Source organism: Sinohyriopsis cumingii, chromosome 4 (genome assembly GCF_028554795.1).
Source record: "Sinohyriopsis cumingii isolate HCF-2022 chromosome 4, ASM2855479v2, whole genome shotgun sequence".
In the NCBI taxonomy this organism is placed as follows: Eukaryota; Metazoa; Mollusca; class Bivalvia; order Unionida; family Unionidae; genus Sinohyriopsis; species Sinohyriopsis cumingii.
The window spans coordinates 127,028,249-127,054,427 of NC_142964.1; the positions used below are offsets into that span (position 1 = coordinate 127,028,249).

General features: G+C 35.4%; 1 long non-coding RNA gene across 1 annotated transcript; it reads left to right on the forward strand.

The window, feature by feature from the left end:
• Positions 1-1,654: 1,654 nt before the first annotated feature.
• Positions 1,655-22,811, forward strand: LOC149802073 (uncharacterized). The gene is made up of 3 exons (XR_016420501.1): positions 1,655-1,774; positions 3,522-3,685; positions 19,866-22,811. It is a non-coding gene; the product is annotated as an uncharacterized LOC149802073 (long non-coding RNA).
• Positions 22,812-26,179: the final 3,368 nt, after the last annotated feature.

The window sequence follows — 26,179 nt, forward strand, 5'->3', positions numbered from 1 at the left end:
TAAGTATACGACTTGATTGATTGGCATACATTGAAACATTGCATATTGGACCTACCCACTAGGTTTTAAAACAGGATCTTCTCACAAGTTGTGACTATAAATATATAGGGTGTTTTTCATAGGAATTTCAACCGGTGAAACTATACATGGGTGTTTATCCACGATCGTCACATAAGTTGAAACTATAAATAGTTACTAGGTTTATCCATTTTAGTCTAAACCAATGTAACCTAATGTTCGGGTATATGAATAGTCTCCTTTAAATTATGGGACATTTTCATAATTTTAGCGTTACTTCTATTCATATCCATTTTAGCGTTGGTCTTTTCCTTGATTATAATACTTATAGTATCATTGCAATTTTGCAAATTTATGAACACAGCCGACATAATTTCATTTCTAGGCAATTCTTCATATATAAATCTAGGGCTTGTATTAGTATGTGTCTGTTTCTGTCTCTGATGTGTTTGGCCCTCTACCATACTTGTTTCTAGACAGGCCCTATACGATTTCCCCATTGTTCCTAGACAGACCCATCCATGTTCAAGGTCCCCTTGTCACTAGATAGTCCCATGTTCAATTCCCCTTGTCCCTAGTAAGTCCCAATCCACTGTCTCTATACATTCACTATGTTTGATACCCCTTGTTCCGATACAGTTCCAATTTATGTTAAACATTCACTTGTCCTGCTATAGTCCCACCCATGTTAAATTCACCATGTTAAATTTCCCTTGTCCATATATAGTTCCACCTTGTTAAGTTCTCGTTCTGTACTTATAGTACAAAAGACCAAATTTGACATAGAAGTCCTATTGTCTGTATATTGTTCCATGTTCAATTCCCTTGTCGCTAGACAGTCCCAGTCCTAATTCCTTGTTGCTATACAGTCCCAATCCTTTGTCGCTCTATAGTCTCACCCATGTTAAAATTCCGCATGTTAAATTTCCATTGACGCCAATTTTGATATACCCTATTTTAACATTAAGGTCCCATTGACGCTAAAGCGGCCCAATCCCTTGTCGCTATGTTCAATTCACATTCACACCATGTTAAATGTCCCCATGTTAAATTCCCCTGGATGCCAAAGTATCCCACGACCTTTTTGACCGGGAGTTCCATTGACGCCAAAGTAACCCCAATAGCTACTTTCGTATCTTTATTCTGCGTATTTCTTTGTTGACTTTTGCTTTAGTTCTAGTTGAAATTGCTATTACGATATGAGTCAATTTTTAAATATCAGGTAACAAGGATGAGTATGCAATACGTTAATGCAGGCGTCACAGCGGAAACATGGGCTGCAATTCATGGTCTTGAACCAGTGATCTACCTAACTCTAAAATAACACTGCTTGAATTATCCAATCCGATGAAAGCTATTTTTGTTCCTGCGACACATGCAACTGCTACAGTGCAACGGACACCTGCTTTTGTTTGGGATGTCAAGTAGATGATTTATTCAAATTGATCTTCATGTAATATTGTGATTAGTGCTTAGTAAGAGATTGTGTAATAATAAACCTAACGTGTTAGTAAGGGACCGTCTCATGATAACACGCGCAACTCGCTATTGAATTGGTTGATAGGACTGACGTATCTACCGCACCTATTACAAAATAAATACCACCATAGCCAGCCGTCTAGCGACAGTGAAACCATCCGGTAACGCCGTTTGTTCTCGATCTACTCCATCACAATCGTTAATGCTATATGATTAGTTTGGAAAGATTCCAGTGTTCAGAGTATGAAACTTTTCCCTAAGCTGTGAAACATCACAGGTGAGTGTACGAATTGTCTGAATGGTATACAATAAAATATTGAGCAAGAGACCAACCCACTGGAACGAAACAAAGTAAAGGAAATTGTTCTTTTAAATTTAGAACTTGATTCACAAATATCTTGACTTCATGATCGACAACCACAATAGGAAGCAAAACGAGAAAAGAAAAGAAAGAAAAGCGTTGGAGTGATTATTTCTGAGATAGTGCTAAATCATAGTTACACAGTAACACGAAATGATAGGTTATCCTTTCACCATATTTGTTTTCAACAATTAGATTAAATTGAACATAGAAAGATTTTATTAATAAAAAATCTCTACTCAGCAAAATTGTGAAGCCTTAAAACCCCCAAATCTCTGTCTCTCTGTCTCTGTCTCTCTCTGTCTCTCACGTTTGTCTGTGTTTGGAAAAACACTCTAATATTATTACGGAATTCGTATCATATAGATCCATAAGTCTTTGTCTTCGATCTCATTATTTCTATAATTTCAGTTTTGACACTTTCTAATATTTTCCAAGAGACATAATTTCTTTTCTTTCAAACATTACCATTACTATTTCAGATTTTTATGAACATCTTTGTAAAGTGTCGAATTTTGAATTGTATTGAACCTTAAAGTGGAATGCATTGAGCATTAAAATATTATCACATTTAAGCCAGAAAAGGTTTAGTGTACGGTCACTTCGACCTTTCTTTATTTCTCCCCTCCCCCGCCGTATCAGTGTTAAAACTTGAAAGGCTAGAATTTATGAGTGAGTGAGATTCGAACAGGGCATTGCTACGCTGTCCTGAGAAAGTAAACATTTGGGCTACCAATCATAACCGCCTGATAGGAACCCATGTGTAAGGGAAACTGATATGCACCGTCTACGATGAGACGAAATAAATGATTATTTTGGGAAAAATGTAGGAACCGCTGCTTATCATTGGCCAGAGTAAATTAAGGCGCACACTTTAGAAATAATGTAAATTTAAAGTGACGACCTTAGTCGAAATTCTTTAGTCTCCGAGGACGCCTAAAAAGAATAAAGAATAGTGCTTTCCTAGTTAAACAAGGAAAGGGGACCAGGTGGCTGTTTTGTAAGAAAAGACAGGGTTTAGTGATAGGACGCAAAATTTCTGAAAGAGAACAGCATTAAGGTTTTCTAACTTAATTTTCTACGTAGTTTTGTGTGTGTTTGTTTTATGCAAATGTGTTTGATATGACTAGGAATCATATTATGTATCGTTTTTTAAATTTCATAGAAATCTGTTCAGGCTAGAGTTATTATGCAATTTATCTCTTTATTTTACAGTTCATAGTTCATTGATAGACTTGACGATTGCATGATATCCAAATTTTCATATGTGTAGGATTTCATAGGGTTATATGAAATAATTTTCTTTGTTAGGACGATGCTGATTATCGTGAGTTAACGATAATCTCATATTTATATCTGATTTTGTAATGTTTAAATAATCTTGTAAGTTAGGGATGGCTGTGAGCTAGAATTTTGTGAATTTTATGCAATAGTAATCGAGCGTGTGGTAGCGTAGGTAAAGATATGTGGTAACGTTCGATATACCGCTATCGTTTTAATTATGGCCTGTCACTGTGAAGCGGGGGTGATGTTCTATTGGATTAGTTCATAATTTATGCAGTATGGAAAGCTAATATGCTTCTGAGTAATATAAGTGAGGGAATTTTAAGTACATGTAGAAAGTGGTACATACTGATATTTAGGGGTAATTTTGTCCTTTAAGGAACAGCTTTCTGGGGAAAGACGGGACAATCCAAAGACGGAAGTCCCCAAAAAGAAGTGACAAGTTCAGAATAAAGGACGAGGAAGTCCAGTAAAGAGAGAAGCGTAGAGGATAGGAAGGCTCGAGGAAACAGGAAGACGTTGGTACACGGTCACAGGAGCAAGGTGATGCAATCAGTCGTGGACATTGCGCTCTTTTCACCACTCGTTATTATGATAAAATAAATCCAAATTAGACACTGCTATTAAATTTACATAATTTAGATTGAATTGGAATAGCCGCTATTAATTTGTTTTTATTAAATTTGTTATTTTCCTTGTCTAAAGGGGCTCGTATTGCATGATATCTTCCTAATATTCTTGCTCAGTTCTCTGTTGAAATTCTATTTTACCACTCCCACCGGGCTATAATATCGAGGGAGGTTATCCTCTAGGTAACGCCAGCCAAATCAAATTAACCACCCCTATTACTAACAGGGCGACGTTTCAATCTTATTCCCTATGGAAACGGGTCCATGAATACTTAAGATGTACGCGCCGAATCAGTTGTAGGATCTGAGCATGATGGTCCTAGCATTCAACTTTTGCAGTAAAAGACTGTAGTACTCACCTGGACACATCAACACTTAAATGACGTTGATGTCAACATTTTACAGGAAACTGATTTGAACACATATTAAATCAAAATCATCAGATCATGATATATAGATCATATTTATTTCCTTCCGCCGGAAGTGTGTTACACTCATCAGGAGACATTAATATAAAGTTATATAACCATAAAACAAGTAGTACAACTTCAGCGCGGTCGTGGATGGAAGAATTGATTGAAATCCAGAATTAACATTATAACGCTTTTTCCCAATTTGTGATGGGGCATTACCATACGTAGCAGCTCAATAGCACAAAGACAAAATGGTTACTTTTCACACTCTAGAAGGTTATTTTCAAATAATCATTGTTTTCCTCAGTCTTCATTATTAGAGAATACGTTTTCTTCATCTATTAATGTTATGTTCTCATCACCAAGCTAATTGTTTGACATATGTACACAATTTAACCAATCAACCAACCCAACAACATCTAATTATTGCGCGTGTTTGTTTTAGAGCAAGGTGTCTGTTTGAATTTTAACTCTGAGACAGCTCTAAACAGTTGTTAACACTCGAATTGACACACTGACATATGTGCTTTCAGATTTAAGTAAATGGGTAAGCACGACCTGTCAAACGTTAACGGGTCTTCCCATTAGATTTAGTAAAACGGATAAGCACGGGCTAGAAATCGTTAAGAATCATTTGCATCATAGAGTGCACATAAGTTCTCGCTCACTTGTTTTGGATTTAGTTTTCTGCTTAAAATGTATCACACCCGCGAAGACTAAGTTTCACAACAAATTAAACCGTTCGCATTCAGATTTTGTTTTTCAACATTCATGAGAATAATAATTTTACGTTGAGCACCATCACATATTTTCAATAATTGCTTTCTCAAAATCTCATTATAGTATACGTCCCACAAGAAAACTCTTTAGTAAAAGTAAGCGAAAACCAGAAATTGGCTAAAATAAAATTTTGTTTAACTTGAATAGTTCGATTCAAATAAGAATAATACAATATACAAATTTTGCTTATATATGGTGTTAATATAATAAGCTGAAGTCTACTATAAAATAATCGAAGCGCATGAGAAAGCGAATGTGACCCGCAGATGCTGGCGTTATGCTGATTTACATCACATGACGTTGGAGATTTCTGTCACTGCGGCACGCGCGCATTCTTACGTGAGAAAATAAAGCAAAAAGAATTTTACAACGTTAAATGGAATATCTTTGGAACTTGTAATAAATATTTATTGTTTGAGTAAAATTCAATTATTATTTAATTCCAGATGTTTTGACTTGTGTATTGTTTTGCCCTGTTGGAGAAGAGATATCGATATCAATCTCTTTTTTCGAGACTTTCGGCTCTTTTCCTATTCGTACATTATGGAAAATCTTTTTATTAATAAAGGCGCCAAGCCACTGAGCTGCGTTAACAATTATAGACTCATTGAAAGATAAAAAAGAATCTGTTAAAAATGTAATTAGACTTATTGTGAAACTTTCGGTGCTACTCGTTGCTAAAGCGGTGCGGAACAGTTCCGTAGACCCTATCTTTTCACATTATACTTGAAAATTTAACTTCGAATAATTAAAAAAGATGTTTTCGAGATGCTTGGTTATATACTATTCATTTATATCGCACGATAATTTGAAAATCTTTCTTTGTAGTGAAACTCGTATTACCTTATAACAAAACCAAATTCTTATTTTCACTTCAAGTATTACATGTTCAACAAATTATTACGCCGTGATAGTGTTAAAAGGGACAGTACATATTTGTTCTGACAAATAATCACGCTGTGATAATGTTAAAAGGGACAGTACATATTTATTCTGACAAATAATTACGCCGTGATAATGTTAAAAGGGACAGTACATATTTGTTCCGAGAAATAATCACGCTGTGATAATGTTAAAAGGGACAGTACATATTTATTCTGACAAATAATCACGCTGTGATAATGTTAAAAGGGACAGTACATATTTATTCTGACAAATAATCACACTGTGATAATATTAAAAGGGACAGTACATATTTATTCTGACAAATAATCACGCCGTGATAATGTTAAAAGGGACAGTACATACTGATTCTGACAATCACGCCGTGATAATGTTAAAAGGGACAGTACATATTTATTCTGACAAATAATTACGCCGTGATAATGTTAAAAGAGACAATGTTAATAAACAGTACATATTTATTCTGACAAGTAATTACGCCGTGATAATGTTAAAAGGGACAGTACATATTTATTCTGACAAATAATCACGCTGTGATAATGTTAAAAGGGACAGTACATAATTATTCTGACAAATAATCACGCCGTGATAATGTTAAAAGGGACAGTACATATTTATTCTGACAAATAATCACGCTGTGATAATGTTAAAAGGGACAGTACATATTTATTCTGACACATAATCACGCCGTGATAATGTTAAAAGGGACAGTACATATTTATTCTGACAAATAATTACGCCGTGATAATGTTAAAAGGGACAGAACATATTTATTCTGACAATCACGCCGTGATAATGTTAAAAGGGACAGTACATATTTATTCTGACAAATAATCACGCTGTGATAATGTTAAAAGGGACAGTACATAATTATTCTGACAAATAATCACGCCGTGATAATGTTAAAAGGGACAGTACATATTTATTCTGACAAATAATCACGCTGTGATAATTTTAAAAGGGACAGTACATATTTATTCTGACACATAATCACGCCGTGATAATGTTAAAAGGGACAGTACATATTTATTCTAACAATCACGCCGTGACAATTTAAAAGGGACAGTACATATTTATTCTGACAAATAATTACTCTGTGATAATGTTAAAAGGGACAGTACATATTTATTCTGACAATCACGCCGTGATAATGTTAAAAGGGACAGTACATATTTATTCTGACAATCACGGCGTGAAAATGTTAAAAGGGACAGTACATATTTATTCTGACAATCACGCCGTGATAATGCTAAAAGGGACAGTACATATTTATTCTGACAAATAATCACGCTGTGATAATGTTAAAAGGGACAGTACATATTTATTCTGACAAATAATTACGCCGTGATAATGTTAAAAGGGACAGTACATATTTATTCTGATAAATAATCACGCTGTGATAATGTTGAAAGGGACAGTACATATTTATTCTGACAATCACACCGTGATAATGTTAAAAGGGACAGTACATATTTATTCTGAAAAATAATTACCCCGTGATAATGTTAAAAGGGACAGTACATATTTATTCTGACAAATAATTACGCCGTCATAATGTTAAAAGGGACCGTACATATTTATTCTGACAAATAATCACGCCGTGATAATGTTAAAAGGGACAGTACATATTTATTCTGACAATCACGCTGTGATAATGTTAAAAGGTGACAGTACATATTTATTCTGACAATCACGCCGTGATAATGTTAAAAGGGACAGTACATATTTATTCTGACAAATAATCACGCTGTGATAATGTTAAAAGGGATAGTACATATTTATTCTGACAATCACGCCGAGATAATGTTAAAAGGGACAGTACATATTTATTCTGACAAATAATCACGCTGTGATAATGTTAAAAGGGATAGTACATATTTATTCTGACAAATAATTACGCCGTTTGGATAGCATATTTGGGTTTGTTATTTCCTCTTCCCGTGTGTGGATAGGATATTTGGGTTTGTTATTTTCTCTTCCCATGTGTGGATAGTATATTTGGGTTTGTTTTTTTCGTCTTCCCGTGCGTGGATAGTATAATTGGGTTTGTTTTTTCCTCTATAAGGTGACTAAATCCCAGTCATCAGGCACCCCGGACGAGGCGGAAACACTAATTATTAGAATAAAAACTCCAAATGTTATTCGATTAAATAACTTTTCCCTAAAATTGACTAGGAGATTCATCATGCCATCTCTATCTTATCCTACAAACAGCACAAATGATTTTCCAATTTACAAATACGGCAAAACGACGCCATTTAATATTCGGAAACTAGGGTACAAAAAATCGATCCCGGATATAGGGCGCATCCCTTCCACTCGCTCCGACATACCTTTGCCACTGCCAGACATGTGCCATATAAGTGAGTGCGTGTGAGCCATTCCCACTCACCATGAGTCCCGTGAGACATCAATGTCTCGAAATCGGACTAATCAAATAGCACTTCCTAAGTGCATTAATTCGTTGGGGGAGGGGGGAGTGGCACCATTCCTTCCCCCTCGAAAAATCAATTATTCCCAAACGGGAAATTAACCAGTCGTACATGCCCGTAACGGCGAACATGACTTAAATTAAAACAACCGACCGACGACCGATCGTTCGCGGCTGAATTAAACAGTGTTCTGTGAACACATAAATGCCTGGGGGATGAGGCACTTATTCCTTCACCCAGAAGTAATTAAACATCCTGCTTTGCAGGAATAAAACCGACGTACATGCCCTTGTTGGCGAAAACGTCCTTAATTCAACATTGAATAAACGAAGATGGTAATGGACTTTAACTTGAAAAACAGATGGTACTGGTTAGTGGATGGAGCCTATGTGTTGGAAAGGCTTGCATATGAATGCAAGTTTCAAGTAGCCTAGACTTTGTGACCAGTCTGAGAGTAGTCAGGGATCTGGCATAAGGCATGATAGAGGAGGAAGTGGAGAAATTAAGAGGCTTCATTCAACCTCCGTATGTGAGAGTGGGAATCTTGAAGGAGGCACTTGATGGTGTCATCAAAGTCAGGTGCTTTTTAGAAGAGATTGGAATTTGACATAGAGGTCTTTTGTAAAGTGGGGGCTAAAACAATGAAAGAAAGGAGAAGAAATTATGAGAAAAGTGATGGAAGGAGAGGTGAAAAAGAATAAAGATAACTGGGCTAAAGAGAGAAAGGGAAAAGAAAACAGAAAGAAACAAGAAAAGTTTGAAATACTGAAATAAAACTGGATGACGGTGCAGGAGAAATTTAGATCTAAGGGACATCCATTACTGGATGCCATAGAAGGAAAAGAAGAAGAAGAAAGGAATTATTGAGAAGGTGAGGAAATGGTGGAATAACTGGAGAAAATAGGAGAAGTAAAACCCAAATGCTCTTTTCAGGGCCACTTATATGCCTCGACAAGATTTGCTTTCTTGCTTAGTTTTTTTTTTAGTCGGTTGTATAGTTCTATGTGCTTGTATGTTGTATGTGTTATATATGTATATGTCCCGCCAAAACGTTCTAGTTTTTTCCTGCTCTTTGGTCCCAATTGAGGTTAGCAGCCCTTGTTACCTTGTTACCAAGCTTTAGTTCTGTGACGTCATCTTACCTATTATATGCCTATTGTCCTTGTACAACAACCCCACTTTCCCTTTTCCGTATACTATACTGGATATAATATGGTGTTTGTTTGCTATAATCAGAGTAAGATATGTTTCTACCTATATTAACAAAACACCTGTCAGGCCCCTGCCCTAGAACATTAAATTGTTGGTCTCTAATATGAATGCGGTATACCGTGATATTATCGCAGTATGTTCCGCGGTATACCACTGTACAAAATTTTTAGTGGTACCCACTCTAGTGGTTAGCGTGTAGGCCAAGCGACCGAAATATCGCGGTTTCGAAATCCAATCATCAGCTCAGCTCGAATCAGTTAACCGGATGTTTCACTGGGCATAGCACTTTAGGACTAAAGAGCCTACTTGTATTGCTGTGCCGTAGAACACTGAACCAAGCCAATCCTACCACCTCAAAGTTTAGATTAAAACAATCGTTAGGTAGTTAAATATTGTTGGCTGATAAACCTAGCGTTACAAAGTTTATATTCAAACCAATTGTTACGTAGTTAGATTCTGTCTCTCCGAAGAATACGAAATTTTGCAAATGATAATAATAATAATAATAATAATAATGATAATGATAATAATAATGAGGACTTTGTATAGCGCCTAATCTTTTGAAGCTCTATTCCCTTTTCAACATTAGACAACACCTATAAGACAAACAACATATATAATGATATGATTACAAACACAAACACCATGAAATCAGAAAACATTAAAAAAACATGCTGAGAATATTTAAGGTAGGAAACACTATTAGGTCTTTAAGTTTGTTCTTGCGGTCGAAATAAGTGAGTTTTGAGAGCACTCTTGAATGTGATCACTGTGTCTTTGTGTCTAAGTACAGTGGACAATCCATTCCACGTTGTTGGGCCTTGGTATGCAAAATAACGCTGTCCATATGACTTCGTTTTCATAGAAGAAATAATGAGTATACGATTGTCAGAAGAGGAGCGTAAGTATCTTACTGGTGTGTAAGGTCGGATAGGTATGTCGGACGAGAGTCCGTCAGTGAAACGTAGCACAGAGAACAAATTGTGTGTTTGATTCTGGATCGAATGGATAGCCAGTGTAGGGTACAGAGCAGCGGAGAGGTGTGCTCTGATCGTGTACTCTAAGTATGATCAGAGCAGCTGTGTTTTGAACTTTTGAAGTTTTTGGAGTAGATATTGAGATGAACCAGACAGAATTCAGTTACAATAGTCAAGTGTTGAAAGTACTAATGAACACACAAGTGTTTTAGTGGCATCAACTGAAAGATATATGCGAATGGAGCTGATGCGTCTCAGCTCAAGATATGCATCCTTGCATATGTTCATGACATGTTGGTGCAATGTGAGAGTACTGTCCAGAGTAACACCTAGGTTTCGTACTGACTGTGTAAATTTAATGTTGGTGTTGCTGATATTTATTGTTTGAGGTAAAGGATGTGAGTGAGAAAGTCTTTGTGTTGTGATCAGAATGGCCTCAGTTTTATCATCATTCATCTGCAGCTTGTTACATGTCATCCATGATTTCACATTAGAAATGCACCTCTCTACACCTTGAATGGTATCATCAACTTCAGTTGGGTGACTAGATTTGTATATTTGTGTGTCATCAGCGTACAATTGGTGAGACATTGGATGATGATCTATGACGCTTGAGAGCGGCTGAGTGTATAGAAGGAAGAGAACAGGTCCAAGAGCACAACCCCGTGGAACACCAGAACATAAATAAACTGGGCTGGAGTGCATTCCATTTGCAGACACAATTTTTATCCTGTTGACCAAGTAGGATTTGAACCACAGTAAGGCTGTATCATGAATGCCAAATGCATGCTGGAGACGGTGAAGTAATATATCATGGTCTATTGTGTCAAATGCTGCAGACAAATTAAGGATGGTTAGGACTGCAATATTTCCGCTATCCAACGCAGAGAGAATGTCATTAACTACTTTTAGAAGAGTAGTTTGAGTACTGTGACAAGGGTGATATGCAGACTGTACATTGCTAAAACGACTGTTTGAATTCAAATGAGATACAAGCTTGGATAGAACAACCATATCTGAGACCTTTTATATGAATGGGGGATTAGAAACTGGACGGTAGTTCTTTAAATCGTTATGGTCTAGTGTAGGTTTCTTCAGCAAGGGCTTTACAATAGCAGTTTTGATAAATGATGGAAATTCCCTGATGAGAGAGAGAGGTATTAACAACATCAGTTAGTGAAGGCAATACTGGATCCAAGCACTCAAGCAGCAGTGATGTTGGAATTGGATCAAGTTCACATGACTTTGGTGCACTCTTCATCAGGATTGTACGTACGAAATCCATAAAGACAGGTTCAAATTCTGCTGATGGTTGCCGCTCAAATTCTGTATCCCAACTGTATGGTAACGACGAGTCAACTGAAATTGTGGTGTCAAGCCTATTTCTCTAATGGTTTGTAGTTTGTCACGGAAGAAATTTGCAAACATGTCTGGAAGGTCGACTAGAGAGAAGCTAGTTGGAAGTGGTGTAGATTTGTTCCTTGATATTAGCTTGTTAGTAATCTCGAAGAGCTCTTTGCAGCTGAAACTTTCCATGATCTTAGTAGTGTAGTGGGCTGATTTCGCTGCATGGACTATATTTGTGACCTTCTTAGCGGCTTCATGGATTTGCTTATGAATAGTGAGTCTGGTGGAAAGCCAAAGCCTTTCATCTTTACGAAGGTCTATTTTAGCAGTGCGAAGCTGGTCCCTAACACTGCTATACCATGGAGAACACTTTTGAATTGATACTATGCACTTGGTAGTTGGGGCATGTTTGTCGAGCAATAAACGCAGGCAGTTATCAAGTTGTTCTGCGGTAGGAGGTAAGCAAGGTGCTAGGTTTGCTTGGATGTCAAGCAGTAGTTTGGTTCTATTTATCATACAGAGGTTTCTCTTATTAGCAGATAAAGGTGGAGGGTTGGGGACTGATACGTCAAGATGGCATATAATGCAGAGGTGATCTGATCCAAGTTCATGGGATACCAGGGAGGACCGTAGACTGTTATTATCAGGTCTCTGAAGAATCTAGTCTGAAATGTGACCATGTTTATGGGTGGGTTGGTTAACTGACTGTTTGAGTTTGAAAACATTAATGGAATCTATGAGTTTTGATGTGTTTGGGTTTCTGGGACAGTCAAAGTGAAGTTGAAATCTCCAAGAATAATCAGGTTGCCACCTATCGAATTTCCATAGTCCAGGAGATTCGGAAACTGCTCCATATGCGCGAAAGCAACCATATATTGGCCAATGTTGCAAAGATGGTCCTATGACAGCAATATCAACAAAAGTAACAACAAAATTATGTAACCAATGAAAATAATGAGAAAAAGTAATATGAACGACGGCTGTTACAGTGTCTGTTTCTTCACTTCAATCATCATAATTGTTATTATCGTTATTATCAGCGACACTACCGTTACTAACCTATTTTTCTTTCTCATGTCATTTGTTTGTATCGTTTTTTCATTTATTTTTTTATTTGTTTATTTAATTATTTATTTATGTATTGCCTTTTCTTAAATGTCTTTAAAGTTAACATTGGCTACCAGACTGTTGTAAAATTGTCCCCACTGATGGGACTTGTGATTGTGCTTATCAAATGAGTTTGGGAATTAATTGGCAATATAACTGCATTATGGCTGCCATATATAACAAATAATAAAAATTTCAAACATCGTTTTAAAAACGTGTTGATTGGGACTAGACTTCGCAGAAATGACTTGGTGTCAAAACACTTCACTTTCACACAACAGATACTGACATATCATCTGATATGATCACTGTTACTAATAAATGGCATTAAAGCTTCAAAAAATTGTTAAGAACTATGAAGTTAAAAAATGATCGTTGCAGTGAAGGCTTTCAAGTTTTCATAAAGGATGCGAACCATCCATCCAATAAGGCCACTGTTACCAAAATTGAACAAAAGTTTTGAAGGGCTTTTCAACAATTGTTTGGCCACTTTAGATCAAATTTCACAGAAATTAAACATAAATCAAGGAAATGACAGTTTGTAAAATAATAGATATCTAACATTTAGCTGGTTTTGCTAAATAAAATTAGAAAAAATAGTGCAAGTTTGGCCATATTGGTCCAAATTTCACAGAAATGGTTCTTGTTTCAAAGACTCGTTTAGTAGAAATTATGCTGATCTGGTATGGCAGCCTGTACTAAAAGTGGATTCATTGACTTTATGTGAAGTGGCTGGGCCAGTTGGGACCAAACTTCCATAGAATTGATCATTGCATCAAGAAGTTTAAAATTCCACACAAATAATGTTGGTCTGCCATTCACTGTACCTGCTTACTTCAAATAGGAGCAAAATTAAAAAGAACTTGGCCAATTGGGAGAGAATTTCACAGAAATTATAACTGCATCAATACTAATTTCAAGTTTGTATAAATATAGCTGATGCTGAATCCAATATGGTTGCTGTTACATAAAATAGATAAAAATTACTATGTCAAGAATATCTAGGCCAGTGGACCTTTCTCAGATTGTTCTTCAAATAATAAATCCAGTGAAATCTTTTGAGATTTAATTAGTGGAGACAAACTTTTCATTTAATCTGTAGGTTACTGAGAAATTGTTAGTAAAGAATAACCAAACTTCGAAGCATCTTAAACTTATATTTTGTGCAGTAAAGTTTTATTTCATGTAAAAATATAATGTTGATCTTTGATTTACCACATATTAACAAGTTTTAATGTCACTGAAGGCATCTTAAGCATTAATTGATTATGTCACCTGAGAGTTGTTAGCGATCTTATTTTAATTAGATGCTTTGCTGATATCAATGTGTACCAAAAACAAAAAAACAGACATGGCAAATAAACACTAGATGTAGTAGATTAAATACAATTCAGACTATTATTCCAAACTCTTTCATTTGGGGAGGTTAGTTGCTTGTCATTACTGTCATTGTTACTTAATTGCACATCCTGGTTTCATTATATAATTAAAATGTGAAAGAAAGAGTTACGTGGTGCATGTAAACCACTCTTCCATTTGATCTTATAATCCTACACTCTTGTAATGTTATTTCTTGATCTTATTTGTTTTCATTTGTGCATTCATATATTTTATAATTCTTTTTATCTCCTTTCTTGTACATTCATTTATTAATTCATTTATTCTTTTCCTTACACTCACTGCTCCTACATCCATTTATTTGTTTGAACCTTTCCTTTTTGATTAATATTAGTTTGAAAGATGACTGATGAAACCACACCTTAAATAGACCATTGGTGAAAAACTTTGCCCAGGGAATTTGAGAATCTTGAAATAGTTTGCATAAATGCCTCTCTGTGCCCAACTCCCCCTCTCTCTCTCTCCACAAATACAATTGTTCTCTCAAACTTGTCTGATTCATATCTGAGAAAATTGCATAGAAGTATGTATCCAGAATTTTCTTTTTCTTTAAATGAAAATTGCTTTTCACAATGAAAATAATTCCTCGCAAAGAATGATACATTTTTAGGAGATGGTCAAGAACTTTCAGAGAGTCATAACACATCTCAGCAAATTGATTCTGTCTTTTTTATATTATATTCTGTACAGGGTTAATGTATAAAGATTAATATTCAGGTACAATTTATGTAAATGGTGACGTGACTGATGAAGTGTTTCTTACTAATGCTTGGCAGGCAATGTTAAAACTTTCGTAGAAAGCATGTTTTACATGAAGTAGAAAAAACACCATTTCTGTAACTTTTCTTCATGAGGATTAATGATGGATGGTCAAAGGTTATCGCAAATGTTCTTTATATTATTGATATGATATCAAATCAGTTGCCTTAATTCATTAAAACAAAGTTGAAGCATTAAACAATTTTAAAAAGTGATCAAGTATCATTGTGTTCATAATGGTGCTGGTTAAACATGATTTCTCATCAAATTACACTTGTGGGATTCACTGTCAATACTCCTTCATTGTTACACCACACATTATCTCACAAGAAGTGGAGAGTATCAGCTAATGGAAGATACAGCTGTGTGACAGTCTATTTGGACCAAATTGCACAGACATTATCTTTGCACCAAGGTTTTTCATTTTCTAGAAATGATGCTGGTCTGTTAGATGAGCAGTATTAGGGCCACCTGAACCTCTTGTTTGCAATTTACATTGAAACATAACCAAAGCTTTATAATACCAGTCTAACCTGGCTCTGCTCAAATTGAAGTTTTGTGTTCACATGTCACTGCATGATAAGCACGAATTTTGGATAGAAACCATAGATATTGGCATAGTTTGAGACACAAGTCATATGGTGCAGGTGCATATGAACAGAAGAACCTCTTTTTAAGCAAAGTTACAATAGATTCTCCTGTGTATGTGGGAATTTGGTAAACAGAGTCTATGTAGAATGATATTTCATATTTGTCCAAACAAACATTATAAACTGATTTAGTGTCTTCAATGCTTGATAGGTGTGTTGGAACGTTTTAAAGTGAAGAGCAACTTTCCCATCGCCATGTTTGTTTACAACCAGAAAAAAATATGCAATAAGGGATAATAGAAAAAATAAATAAATACAGTAGCAATTTAATCGAGTTCTATTGAACTTCAGAAAGGTACATGGGAACAGCCCCCAGATATCTAAATCCTGTATAGCAGTACACAACATTCTCAAATTACATGGGTATATATACACATGTGAACTTCTCTCCATATTTGGGCATCTACTGATATGACTTAAACACCTATAAAACATTAGGCAGCTAATCATCTGGGAACACGATGCTCTCAATGACCAGGTATGGAACAATGTCCCCCAAAACCACACACACACACACACACACACACACACACATATATATATATATATATATATATATATATATATATATATATATATATATATATATATATATATATATATATATATATATATATATATATATATATATATATATATATATATATATTAATTTCAAAAATGTCTATAATTAAAATTACATAGGAGGAGGATTTATGACTGATGCAATATATATATATATATATATATATATATATATATATATATATATATATATATATATATATATATATATAATACATGGTTTTGGAGGACATTGTTCCATACCTGGTAATTGGGAGCATCATGTTCCCAGATGATATATGTACATATGTGTGTGTGTACACACACACACACACACACACATATATATATATATATATATATATATATATATATATATATATATATATATATATATATATATATATATATATATATAATGTCTATGATTAAAATTACATAGGAGGAGGATTTATGACTGATACAATATATATATATATATATATATATATATATATATATATATATATATATATATATATATATATATATATATATATATATATATATATATTGTATCAGTCATAAAATATCCTCCTATGTAATTTTAATTATACACATTTTTTATTAATATGTAAATATCGGTTTTATGAGATAATTTTTATCTTCCTTTTTGTGGATAGCGTTATTTGTAAGGAACATGTTTACTTGGATTTGAGTACAGGGTCGTTTGATTACCCCATACATGGTCTACCTGTTTTCTGTCAGGATGTAAAATATTTATGTGGACAGTCCTAAACTTGTTTACGAATTTTATGGAAATTTCCATTCGAAATGGTCTTGGCCCGGGACATTTTCTTGTGCCATAAGTCAGATAAGGGTTTATATATCTAGAATAATTATTAATTTTGTCTTAATTTTCTTTTCCTTAAAGTCTTTCTGTTTGGATAAGTATTTTTGCATGACAATGGTTTAAGAAATTTACTTTAGCAAATGTCTTTGTGAAACAGTGGCAGTAGATAACATCGGAATGAGAGTGAGATGTATGTGCCACACCTACAGAATACCTTTCATGTCCGCAACCACTTTAATTTAATTTAGAACAAGAACTAAACTGAACAGGAAAATAGTTTCATATGAAACATGAGTACGTCGAAACTACAGCTCCCATTCGTAAAGATTACTGATGCGTTAGAGAAGGAAAGGCCACTTTACAAAGTAACAAAGCATAAGGGTCGGGCCGCAACATGTGCGGTTGTGTAGGTTTGGCATATACTGGAGTTAAACAGAGCCAGGAAACTAAAAATACCCCATACTGCAGTAAACAAGGGACAAATGGACTGCTGTTTCTTCCTGGTTAATCTATATACACTGTGGGTTTAAACGTGGCATAAAATACATTGTTCCGATATAATGGCGAAGTGTATCTGACATTGAGTGATAAAAGTAAAATGTTCGATACAGAACAAAATTTCAAATTGAAACTACGATGGTACTGGGTGCCGCGAAAACGTCTTCGTTCGAAAGTGGCAGCGAACTGTCCATAAAAAGATAAATTTCCATTGTGTTTCACTTCGTTTCATTGATTGATGTAAATAATATGCAGATAAAGTGAACTGTCTAAATACCTATATATTGGACTATATTGCTATCAAAACAATATAGTAGTATATCAGTCTACCAATATTAACTTACAGTACATCAGATTACTTGTTGTTATTGTTGTTCTTATACCACATCATCCACAGTAACAGGTACATTGGTAGAACAAGCACGTGACAAAAGTATAGGGCATTTAAAACTCATCGCGTCCAGTTTATGAGTGTGTCAAAAACCGACACCCAAAGGTCCTTTTCAGGGCCTCCCAGCTCTCTAGAAAAAAGTGTCTAGTAAAAAATAACTAAATAAATGAAAACTTAAATCCATTTTCAAATGATCTTTGAATTGTGTTATTGAGAGTGCGTGCATGTAGGTCCTCGTTTTCAAAAAAGACCAAGAGACCCATAAGCCACAATCGTAATTAGGGTCATGCTAATTAGTTATAAATTTTCCAATCATTAAATTTTAAATCCAAAGTACGTAGTGTACGTATGCTCATATACTTCAGAATTTACAAACTAATAGGTCTAAGAGACCTGTTGACTTTTGTTCAGCCATGTTAGGAAATTTGGTTTTAGAACGGTGATGGTTGTGGTCGTGGTTGTTTGAAAGATATTATCGAATTGTGATTTCAAGCATAACTGAGATCCAATGGGAAGAGGCAAATTTGAATAGCCCTTAAAAGGGCCGATGTTAAATATCGTCAGGAAATAGTAGTCGCTTCAAGTGATCAGGCGGCATAAACATCCTTCTGACAATTCCTTCAGTCAGTTTTGGGCAGATGATATCTGCGACAACTAAGTATTCACATTTTGTCCATGCCTAGAAGGATGGAAATGCAATCTTGTGAACGTTGATCAGTTGATTAAATAATAATATCAATAGGGAAATTGGAGTCATTGGAAAATTCTCCCCCATGTAGCTTTAGACTTAAAACCACCCTCAAAAATTTATTCTCACGAGGCAAGACAAATTTCCGTTGACATTCTGATATTTTGTAAGTTTCCAGCACCGGTCTTTGGTCGTCCGTGTATGTTGGTGCAACAATTTGGTCATTAATTAAAACTCAAATTTCACGTTTCTTGGCTTCATCAACAATATAGTTGACCACGTCTGCTCTCTGATGGACAGTAAGTCCAGTTTTACGTTTGATTGATGTTTTGGTTGATCTGCGGTTAATATACGTTTAGAAACAGATTTTATTTTGCTGACAAACTCTGAATCTCCTAGAAGCATAGTATTTGCATGAAATGTTAATTGTGGCCTTCGGCAATTAGAGGGTTTTTACATCTATTTGCAGAGTTATTGAGTTGAGTATTGGATTGGGGATGGAATTATTTATTGAAATAAATTATTCTCTGGAATTACAAAGTGCTCAATAATATTCTTGGCCAGAAACAATAATTTGGAATTATAATGAATTCAAACAAGGATATATTGGACTATATTATCATCAAAAGACTGTTGGCACATTACCAGTGGAATGTGATTAGAAATGGTGATATGTATTAAATGTAAAAATCTTGATATTAAGCTGGTTGAAATACCCAATAATGTTTTTTTTTTAAATTGTGATCTGACCATGCCGCAATAAATCTCATTTATGAATTTCATATCAATAGTTAATTGTTGCTTACATACTCTCTAGGTCAATGATGAATTCCACTAACTGATCATAAACGAAACAAAAAAATGACTTGAGAAAATATTAATGTTTCTCGTTCTCTAAATAAATTCAACATTGCACATTATTTCCTAGAAAACCCTTTGGGATTGAGGGAGAAAAAGAAACTGAGCCGAATGAAACGCTTGTAGGTTAACTGACGCAAAGTAGCAAACAGGAACATGGATATATATACGTAGAGTATTTTCCGTCTGTATAATCGGGTGCTGAAAACACAATAGTTCCACGTAGCAATTGAGTATTCACATTTAACTTGTAGCGTGGAGCCAAATATCATAAAGTTTATATATATATTTTGAATGATTTTACAGGCTCGTTGTTATTCTGTGGTTTCCTTCTTGCTGGCTTGCGTGCAACCCTCGGCGATGACCCGGGTAAAATATATATGGTCTTGACATTTGTTAATTTGGATGATGTTGTGTTTGATGCTACGAATATCGTTCACCAAAAGCACTTTTTCCGGCCACTCCCTTTTGGAGGGAAAACATGGGTCATGCAAAGTGTAACTTTAAAACTCTTCACTGGATTTCTGAAATAGTTGAATATTGTCAATGATTTTGGAGGGTGCCAGATACTTGCTATCACTGTCAGGAGAAAGGACAAAAATGAGAACAAAGAAAACAAATAAGAGGACAAAGAACCCATTGTCGTCAAGAAACGCCAGAAATCCAGACAACTTGAAGAAAGTGAAGACGATGTAGAACCGTACCGGTAGAAAATTCAAGAGGAAACACTGAAATAAGACGACAACGTTAATGATGGTTATAAAATGTTAATTTTTATTACAAACCAAAATATACCCGAAAGGAAACGAAAGTGCCCCTTTGCCTTGATTTTAAGATCTGCATTTGAATAAACACACACGCGCTTGCTTATACTATTGAATGTGGGATGTTCGATGGTATGGATGGTGTGATGGATAGTATGATGATGGACTATTAATACACGAGTCAGATGTGTTCTACACATGCTATGGAAACTACACACTCATCTCTGTGATTAAGATTTAACAGTCGCATGCCAGAATTTCTGTTGATGACTCAGCTCACTTGAGTATGAGAATTATGTATGTTTAATCTGTATTGTTGTCTAATCTCCATCACAAAATCTTTTGTATATCTATATGTTCTAATTCAACTTTTCCAAAGTCAAGTTAAATGTCTACCCGACTAGTGACATTTAATGACAATATGTCCCTATGCATACAAATTAAATATTCAGATCATATTATTGGCGGTAAAAATGTTTATTCGAATGTGAGGGTAAGACTTTCCTTTTTCACTTGGAATTTCCTTAACCTGATGACAACTTTGCATGTTGTAGAAAGGAAACTGATCTACATCTTGGTTCTAATATTATGTCATAATTTTTTATGTATCAGTATTGTTTGTTTGAAAAATTGCACATTCCTACCTCCACATCCTAAATGGAGGCAGTTTTGTTGTTGTTTTCAGTTTTTAATTTGGGTTGATTTATTTATTTAAATTATTCACTGTAAGCATATTATTTTGGAATTATTGTGAAAATACTCACGAAAGTTTAGATTATTTAAGATTATATTATGGTGAGATATGAAAGGTGGCGCTCACCAATTAATTTTAACTTTTGAGAGAGTGACGTAGGTAAGGTGAAGTTGTTTGCATTTGTAAGATGCACAATGGAGATAATGTTGGCATACCTCTATGTTACTTTTGTGTAATGTGGCTGACATTTCTTTGGATAATGTACTTGTGGAAATTGTACATGATCTAAGCACACGGTAGAACAAAATGGATGCTCCCCTGTGCTTGACAAATTAACCAGAATTAATCAAAAGTACACTAACTTTAGCAATTATTAAAATAGGGAAAACGAATTTTGCTGAAGTAGACAATAGCAGTTACTGAAAGTGCAATGAACCAAGTACAAAATATCTGAAAAGTAAATAAAGTTATCGGCTCTTTTTTCTACAATTTACCTCTGAAGTCCAGGAAGTGAAAATGAATATACGGAGCTAGCAGTTTTTTTTAAACGAGCACATCTTAAGTGAGCCCAAGCTGTATACTCTAGAACCCACAGTACACCCATCAATCATATATCAAAATAAAGGGAATTAAAAGTTCTTTTAACAGCACCTAAGATATACAAAGTCTTTATTATATAGCCTGTATAACCAGTGAAGAAATCATGGGAAATTCTTTCTCCTTAAAATTCTAACCCTATGCAAAATACGAAACTGTAGAGCGCCACCAAAGACTGTTAACGAATAGCCACATACCAGGATATTGGACCATTAATATATTCAAGACTACAGGCGCATCAGCACATTAAATATGTGACTTTATTTGGAACACAACTGGAAGTTATTTGGAACACTAAACACATGGACATGTGATAGAACGTTTAGGTCTATTTATAATTTAATTGACAATATCGCAAGTTCTTTTTAAATTTTACTTTGTATCATAAGGAAAGAAAATATAGTATGAATTGAACAAACATTGGTGGCTTTTTGCTCTTTTCTCTTGCTTTGTTTAGGACTAATATTCGTAACAGTGAGATACAAATAGATTCGACTAATCCCAAAAAAGTATCAGGTCATGTGAATGTATGCCATGCCAATTGGCCGTAGACATTACCTGTATACAATGTTTAAAACCAATATACATATAGTGGTAGCAAGATGAAGACATACTATCCTTCCATGGATATAGATATGTTGATATACCTAACTGTCCGAAGAACTATTTATCCTTACACACCATATGATGAAACTGCACATCGTCACTAATTTGACTGAGGGGAAAAACACCAGTTGTAGCAGATCTGGGTCTCCTCGGGTCTTTTGCCATACACGTGAAATCTTTCGAACAGAACGAAATGAAGATAATTATCTGCTTCAGAGATTCCTGTATGACTTTAACGTGTATCTTAAGGTATCGATTGAAATTGCTCGTGGACATTGTACATTTAAGTGCTACACTTGAAACGTATTAATGTAGAATGGGTTCTCCACCATTGTCAGAAATGACCTTTATATAAATGCAGACTTTATGTGCAATAGACGGGTCTATGAAAAAGGTGAACTATGTGTGCATATATGTCACTAAACGTATCTAGAAATATAAAAATGCGTTTTGTATTACATTGTGTCTTTATAATGTGTCTTTAATTCACAGAAGAATAAATGATAAACAACTTTACAATATTTTCGATCAAATGCGCAAGAAACATGTTGTTAAACTAATAGAACAAGATTAGTATTTCTATTACACAGATGACCCTTCTCTAAATGTTCACAAAATCCAAAGTTCCGAACGTTTACTGAGCCGAGGCAGCTTCTTTGATTGAAAACCGAACTTGTAACCAAAGTACCGTGTTCAGTACCGGCCCAAGCTAGCCCTAGTCAGTTGCATATGCTTTCTCGAAGTATATGGTCAGTTGTGGTTCATTTGCGCTATTCGTGTTATCCATCTGTATGCCACAAATCCTTATTTGGGGAGTAAAATTCAAACTTAAATAAATTGTTCACATTTATAATTGGATGTACATGTTGTTTTTAAATTTAATAGTAGAATAGACAACCAAGCAACATAAAGTCAGATTCATAAAAGACAACCAAGCATCATACGGTCTAATTCATAAAAAAATAACCTAGCAACATAAGGTCTCATTCATAAAAGACAAACCAAGCAACATAAGGTCTGATCCATAAACGACAACCAAGCATCATAAGGTCTAATTCATAAAAGACAACCAAGCATCATAAGGTCTAATTCATAAAAGACAACCAAGCAACATAAGGTCTCATTCATAAAAGACAAACCAAGCTATATAAAGTCTCATTCATAAAAGATAAACCAATCATCGTAAAGTCTGATTCAAAAAGCACAACCAAGCAATATAAGGTCTGGTTCATAAAACACAACCAAGCGACATAAGGTCTGATTCATAAAAGAGAAACCAAGCATCATAAGGTCTAATTCATAAAAGACAAACCAAGCATCATAAGGTCTGATTCATAAAAGACAGCCAAGCAACATAAGGTCTCATTCATAAACGACAACCAAGCATCATAAGGTCTGATTCATAAAAGACAAACCAAGCAACATCAAGTCTGATCTATAAAAAACAACGAAGCATAATAATATCTGATTCATAAAGACAACCAAACAACATCAGGTCTCATTCATAAACGAAAACCAAGCATCATAAGGTCTGATACATAAACGACAAACCAATCATCGTAAGATCTGATTCATAAAGCACAACCAAGCAACATAAGGTCTGATTCATAAAAGACAAACCAAGCAACATAAGGTCTGATTCATAAAAGACAAACCAAGCAACATAAGGTCTAATTCATAAAAGACAACTAAGGAACATAAGGTCTAATTCATATCATGGTGAATATAAGAGCTAGACCATGAGTCATCTTAATCAACTTTGTTAACTTTCTTTGTTATACTGATCAACAATGGAACCATTTACATAGTTATGTACAGTTGTGTTGTCGAGTCGAAAAAAGAAAAAGAAAAACGTCATTAGTTACATTTATGTACAATATTTCATCCGACCTAATACACAAATGAGATGAAGAATATTTGTTAAAAAATGTTATCGTGTGGATACTGGTGTTCTTACACCTGAAGCGTATCTCTCTCTCTATCTCTGTCTCTGTCTGTCTGTTTGTGTGTGTGTGTGTCTCTTTCTCTCTCTAATACACACATACACATCTAAACATAAAGAAGAAACACAATCGTTCATAAAGCAGTGAAATATAAGTAAAATAAGGTGCAAAATTCACTGTTCCCTCTCACCCATTTTGTGTTCACACGTTGGATACTTTCAGGCAGAAACACAATAGCAAAAGTTGTGCATGCCTTAGGGAGAATATTGATGAAATATACATTTAAACTTGATATTTTCCAGCCGTAGATCGCACCGGATTGTATCAAATCTAAGCATTTCGAATAATGAAAACGTGATCAGACTGAATGCATTAGAGGAGAGTGATAAAGAGGTCTCAGTTCTATTTTTAAGTTATGAATATGAAACGCCCGAATTCAAGAAATTATACCCTGATACTATCAAACGAATATATATGCCAAGTTGCCATTTGTTCTACATTGGCAATTTAGGAAAGAAAAAAGTCAACGAGGAGTTGCGATTGTAACGAACTATTTTATTCATCGAAATTTCTTGGCCAATCCTGATGTGAATATAATTGCGAAAACAGCCGACGTTTTCTAAATAGATTCTAGTTTCAGTATTTCCGGCGAACAAAATTTGTGATTTTTTTGTAAGTTAATGCCACGATATACATCCGAGGTATATTTTGTCTTGCAGAAATAGCCGAGATGTTCTGAATGCCTCATGGTGTGGTGAAACCGCTTGCACAAGTGGAGTATTGCAAGTATTTACGGTGAGTATGTTTTAACAAAACTAATTGTGAGAATGATGTCGTCTCTGTGTGAAGGGAACACGTTTTTTCGACAAGTATTATTCAGGCCATCACACATATCGGCTTCCTAGTCTCAACAGAGAACGAACACTATGAAACCTTGAAATGTCATGCAGTAACCAACTATAGACTTTATATAAGACGAATGAAACGTCTTTCTTTGCCGTGCGTATCGACCAAGACATCTATCATGTGTTCATAGATTTCAAAAAGGCCTTTGACAGAGTGTGGCATGAGGCATTGTGGGCCACAGTGAAGAAGTATAACACGGGTGAAATGTTAACCAATACCGTCAAGCAGCTGTACGCCAAGGCTACCAGTGCAGTAATTGCCCAAGGTACTGTGGGGGACTGGTTCCAGACAACAGTGGGAGTGCGTCAAGGCTGTCTCCTGTCACCCACGCTTTTCAACATCTACTTAGAGTGCATCATGAGCGTAGCCCTGGAAAACCACTGTGGGACAGTCAGCATTGGAGGGCGTAACATCACCAACCTCCGCTTTGCAGACGTCATTGATGGGCTGGCAGGCAGTGAAGACGAGCTAGCCACCTTAGTGAAGAACCTGGATGAAACATCTTCCAGATTTGACATGGAGATAAGCTCTGAGAAGACACAACTGATGACAAATAGTGGCAAAGAAATCTCAGCCAAGATTAAAGTCAGAGGACATGAACTGGAAACAGTGAGCCAGTTCAAATATCTTGGTTCCATAGTCACTGAAGAGGGATCAAGAGCAGAAATTTTGTCAAGAGCAACACAAACAATGGCAGCTATGTAAAAATTAAGACCCATCTGGAGAGACAAGAATATCTGTCTGAAAACTAAAATCAGACTATTGCGAGCTCTAGTGATCTCAGTCTTTTTGTACTCATGTGAGGCATGGACCCTGACAGCAGAATTACAACGAAGAATCCAGTCACTTGAAATGAGATGCTACAGAACCATCCTTGGCATCTCTTACATGGACCACATCACAAATGAAGAAGTGCGTAACACCATCAGGCACGAAGTAGGCCAATATGAGGACCTCCTCACCACCGTCAAAAAGAGAAAGCTGAAACGGTACGGCCATGTCACTAGAGCCAACAGTCTATCCACAACAGTCCTGCAGGGCAGCATCCAGGGTGGGAGAAGGAGAGGTAGACAGAGAAAAAAGTGGACTGACAACATCACAGAATGGACC